This window comes from Brassica napus, unplaced genomic scaffold (assembly GCF_020379485.1).
Source record: "Brassica napus cultivar Da-Ae unplaced genomic scaffold, Da-Ae ScsIHWf_1237;HRSCAF=1767, whole genome shotgun sequence".
NCBI lineage: Eukaryota > Viridiplantae > Streptophyta > Magnoliopsida > Brassicales > Brassicaceae > Brassica > Brassica napus.
Genome location: NW_026014658.1, coordinates 81551 through 87440, shown reverse-complemented (window position 1 = coordinate 87440; position 5890 = coordinate 81551).

Genomic DNA, 5890 nt, shown 5'->3' with positions numbered 1-5890 from the left:
GGTGATATGTGTACTGATGGACAGCCACGGACATCCTGTGTGTGCTGACGGACACAGACGGACACACACAAACAGCCACAGACGTCCTGTGTGTGCTGGCGGACACCCACAGACGTTCTGTGTGTACTGAACAGACAGCCCACGTGGGCCAAAATCACCCAAACAGTCCACGGGAAGGGCCAGCGTGCTGAGTCCAAGGACCAGCATGCTGATATGTCTACTGATGGACAGCCACAGACGACCTGTGTGTGCTGACGGACACACACGGACGTCCTGTGTGTGCTGACGGACACCCACGGACGTCCTATGTGTGCTGGCGGACACCCACGGACGTCCTGTGAGTACTGAACAGACAGCCCACGTGGGACAACATCACCCAAACAGCCCACAGTATTGCCCCGCGTGCTGATTCCAATGACCAACGTGCTGATATGTGTACTGATGGACAGCCACGGATGTCCTGTGTGTTCTGACGGAAACACACGGACACACACGGACAGCCACGGACGTCCTATGTGTGCTGACAGACAGCCACGGACGTCCTGTGTGTTCTGGCGGACACCCACGGACGTCCTGTGTGTACTGAATAAACAGCCCACGTTGGCCAAAATCATCCAAACAGTTCACGGGATGGGCCAGCGTGCTGAGTTCAAGGACCAACGTGCTGATATGTGTACTGATGGACAGCCATGGACGTCCTGTGTGTGCTGACGGACACACAAGGACACACACGGACAGCCACAGACGTCCAATGTGTGCTGACAGACACACACGAACGTCCCGTGTGTGCTGACGGACAGCCACAGACGTCCTGTGTGTACTGAACAGACAGCCCACATGGGCCAAAATCACCCGAACAGTCCACGGGAAGGGCCAGCGTGCTGAGTCCAACGACCAACGTGCTGATATGTGTACTGATGGACAGCCACAAACGTCCTATGTGTGCTGACGGACACACACAGACAGCCACGGACGACCTGTGTGTGCTGACGGACACACACGGACATCCTGTGTGTGCTGACGGACACCCACGTATGTCCTCTGTGTACTGAACAGACAGCCCACGTGGGCCAAAATCACCCGAACAGTCCACGGGAAGGGCAAGCGTGCTGATATGTGTACTGATGGACAGCCACAGACGTCCTGTGTGTGCTGACGGAGACACGCGGACACACACTGACACACACGGACAGCCATGGATGTCTTGTGTGCTGATGGACAGCCACAAACGTCCTGTGTGTACTGAACAGACAGCCCACATGGGCCAAAATCACCTGAACAGTCCACGGGAATGGCCAGCGTGCTGAGTCCAACGACCAGCGTGCTGATATGTGTACTGATGGACAGCCACATACGTCCTGTGTGTGCTGACGGAGACACACGGACACACACTGACACACACGGACAGCCATGGATGTCTTGTGTGCTGATGGACAGCCACAAACGTCCTGTGTGTACTGAACAGACAGCCCACATGGGCCAAAATCACCTGAACAGTCCACGGGAATGGCCAGCGTGCTGAGTCCAACGACCAGCGTGCTGATATGTGTACTGATGGACAGCCACATACGTCCTGTGTGTGCTGACGGAGACACACGGACACACACTGACACACACGGACAACCATGGATGTCTTGTGTGTGCTGATGGACAGCCACATACGTCCTGTGTGTACTGAACAGACAGCCCACATGGGCCAAAATCACCTGAACAGTCCACGGGAAAGGCCAGCGTGCTGAGTCCAAGGACCAGCGTGCTGATATGTGTACTGATGGACAGCTACAGACGTCCTGTGTGTGTTGACGGACACACACAGACACACACAGACCCACACGGACGTCCTATGTGTGCTAACGGACAGCCACGGACGTACTGTGTGTGCTGGCGAACACCCAGGGACGTCCTGTGTGTACTGAACAAACAGCCCACGTGGCTAAAATCACCCAAACAATCCCCGGGTTGGGCCAGCGTGCTGAGTCCAAGGACCAACGTGCTGATATGTGTACTGATGGACAGCCACGGACGTCCTGTGTGCTGACGGACAGACACGGACACACACGGACAGCCACAGACGTCCTATGTGTGTTGACCAACACACACGAACGTCCTGTGTCTGCTGACGGACACCCACGGATGTCCTGTTTGTACTGAACAGACAGCCCACGTGGGCCAAAATCACCCAAACATTCCACAGGAAGGGCCAGCGTGCTGAGTCCAAGGACCAACTTGCTGAGTCCAAGGACCAACGTGGTGATATGTGTACTGATGGACAGCCACGGACATCCTGTGTCTGCTGACGGACACAGACGGACACACACAAACAGCCACAGACGTCCTGTATGTGCTGGCGGACACCCACAGACGTTTTGTGTGTACTGAACAGACAGCCCACGTGGGCCAAAATCACCCAAACAGTCCACGGGAAGGGCCAGCGTGCTGAGTCCAAGGACCAGCATGCTGATATGTCTACTGATGGACAGCCACAGACGACCTGTGTGTGCTGACGGACACACACGGACGTCCTGTGTGTGCTGACGGACACCCACGGACGTCCTATGTGTGCTGGCGGACACCCACGGACGTCCTATGTGTACTGAACAGACAGCCCACACAGGAAAACATCACCCAAACAGCCCACGGTATTGCCCCGCGTGCTGATTCCAATGACCAACGTGCTGATATGTGTACTGATGGACAGCCACGGATGTCCTGTGTGTTCTGACGGAAACACACGGACACACACGGACAGCCACAGACGTCCTATGTGTGCTGACAGACAGCCACGGACGTCCTGTGTGTTCTGGCGGGCACCCACAGACGTCCTGTGTGTACTGAATAAACAGCCCACGTTGGCCAAAATCATCCAAACAGTTCACGGGATGGGCCAGCGTGCTGAGTTCAAGGACCAACGTGCTGATATGTGTACTGATGGACAGCCACGGACGTCCTGTCTGTGCTGACGGACACACAAGGACACACACGGACGTCCTGTGTGTGCTGACGGACACACAAGGACACACACGGACAGCCACAGACGTCCTATGTGTGCTGACAGACACACACGAACGTCCTGTGTGTGCTGACGGACAGCCACGGACGTCCTGTGTGTACTGAACAGACAGCCCACATGGGCCAAAATCACCCGAACAGTCCACGGGAAGGGTCAGCGTGCTGAGTCCAAGGACCAACGTGCTGATATGTGTACTGATGGACAGCCACAAACGTCCTATGTGTGCTGACGGACACACACGGACAGCCACGGACGACCTGTGTGTGCTGACGGACACACACGGACATCCTGTGTATGCTGATGGACACCCACGGATGTCCTCTGTGTACTGAACAGACAGCCCACGTGGGCCAAAATCACCCGAACAGTCCACGGGAAGGGCAAGCGTGCTGAGTCCAAGGACCAGCGTGCTGATATGTGTACTGATGGACAGCCACAGACGTCCTGTGTTTGCTGACGGAGACACACGGACACACACTGACACACACGGACAGCCATGGATGTCTTGTGTGCTGATGGACAGCCACAAACATCCTGTGTGTACTGAACAGACAGCCCACATGGGCCAAAATCACCTGAACAGTCCACGGGAATGGCCAGCGTGCTGAGTCCAACGACCAGCGTGCTGATATGTGTACTAATGAACAGCCACATACGTCCTGTGTGTGCTGACGGAGACACACGGACACACACTGACACACACGGACAGCCATGGATGTCTTGTGTGTGCTGATGGACGGCCACAGACGTCCTGTGTGTACTGATTAGACAGCCCACATGGGCCAAAATCACCTGGACAGTCCATGGGAAGAGTCAGCGTGCTGAGTCCAAGGACGAACGTGCTGATATGTGTACGGATGGACAGCCACAGACGTCATGTGTGTGCTGACGGACACACACAGACAGCCACGGACGACCTGTGTGTGCTGACGGACACACACGGACGTCCTGTGTGTACTGAACAGACAGCCCACGTGGGCCAAAATCACCCAAACAGTCCACGGAATGGCCCAGCGTGCTGATTCCAAGGACCAACGTGCTGATATGTGTACTGATGGACAGCCACAGACGTCCTGTGTGTGCTGACGGAGACACACGGACACACACTGACACACACGGACAGCCATGGATGTCTTGAGTGTGCTGATGGACAGCCACAAACGTCCTGTGTGTACTGAACAGACATCCCACATGGGCCAAAATCACCTGAACAGTCCACGGGAATGGCCAGCGTGCTGAGTCCAACGACCAGCGTGCTGATATGTGTACTGATGGACAGCCACATACGTCCTGTGTGTGCTGACGGAGACACACGGACACACACTGACACACACGGACAGCCGTGGATGTCTTGTGTGTGCTGATGGACGGCCACAGACGTCCTGTGTGTACTGAACAGACATCCCACATGGGCCAAAATCACCTGGACAGTCCATGGGAAGAGTCAGCGTGCTGAGTCCAAGGACCAACGTGCTGATATGTGTACGGATGGACAGCCACGGACGTCATGTGTGTGCTGACGGACACACACGGACACACACAGACAGCCACGGATGACCTGTGTGTGCTGACGGACACACACGGACGTCCTGTGTGTGCTGATGGACACCCACGTACGTCCTGTGTGTGCTTGCGGACACCCACGGACGTCCTGTGTGTACTGAACAGACAGCCCACGTGGGCCAAAATCACCCAAACAGTCCACGGGATGGCCCAGCGTGCTGATTCCAAGGACCAACGTGCTGATATGTGTACGGATGGACAGCCACGTATGTCCTGTGTGTGCTGATGGAAACACACGGACACACACACGGACAGCTACGGACGTCCTTTATGTGCTGACGGACACACACGAACGTCATGTGTGTGCTGACGGACACCCACGGACGTCCTGTGTGTACGGAACAGACATCCCACGTGGACCAAAATCACCCAAAGAGTCCACGGGAAGGGCCAGTGTGCTGAGTCCAAGGAACAGCGTGCTGATATGTGTACAGATGGACAGCCAGGAACGTCCTGTGTGTGTTGACGGAAACACACGGACACACACGAACAGCCACGGACGTCCTGTGTGTGCTGGCGGACACCCACGGACGTTCTGTGTGTACTGAACAGACAGCCCACGTGGGCCAAAATCACCCGAACAGTCCACGGGAAGGGCCAGCGTGCTGAGTCTAAGGACCAGCGTGCTGATATGTGTACTGATGGACAGCGACGGACGTCCTGTGTGTGCTGACGGACACACACGGACAGTCACGGACTACCTGTGTGTGCTGACGGACACACACAGACTTCCTGTGTGTGCTGACGGACACCCACAGACGTCGTATGTGTGCTGGCGGACACCCACGGACGTCCAGTGTGTACTGAACAGACAGCCCATGTGGGGCAACATCACCCAAACAGTCCACGGGATTACCCAGCGTGCTGATTCCAAGGACCAGCGTGCTGATATGTGTACTGATGAATAGCCACGGATGTCCTGTGTGTGCTGACGGACACACACGGACACACACACGAACAGCTACGGACGTTCTTTATGTGCTGACAGACACACAGGAACGTCATGTGTGTGCTGACGTACACCCACGGACGTCATGTGTGTACTGAACAGACATCCCTTGTGGGCCAAAATCACCCGAAGAGTCCACGGGAAGGGCCAGTGTGCTGAGTCCAAAGAACAGCATGCTGATATGTGTACTGATGGACAGCCAGGAACGTCCTGTGTGTGCTGACGGAAACACACGGACACACATGGACGTCCTATGTGTGCTGACAGACAGCCACGGACGTCTTATGTGTGCTGGCGGACACCCACGGACGTCCTGTGTGTACTGAATAAACAGCCCACGTGAGCCAAAATCATCCAAACAGTTCATG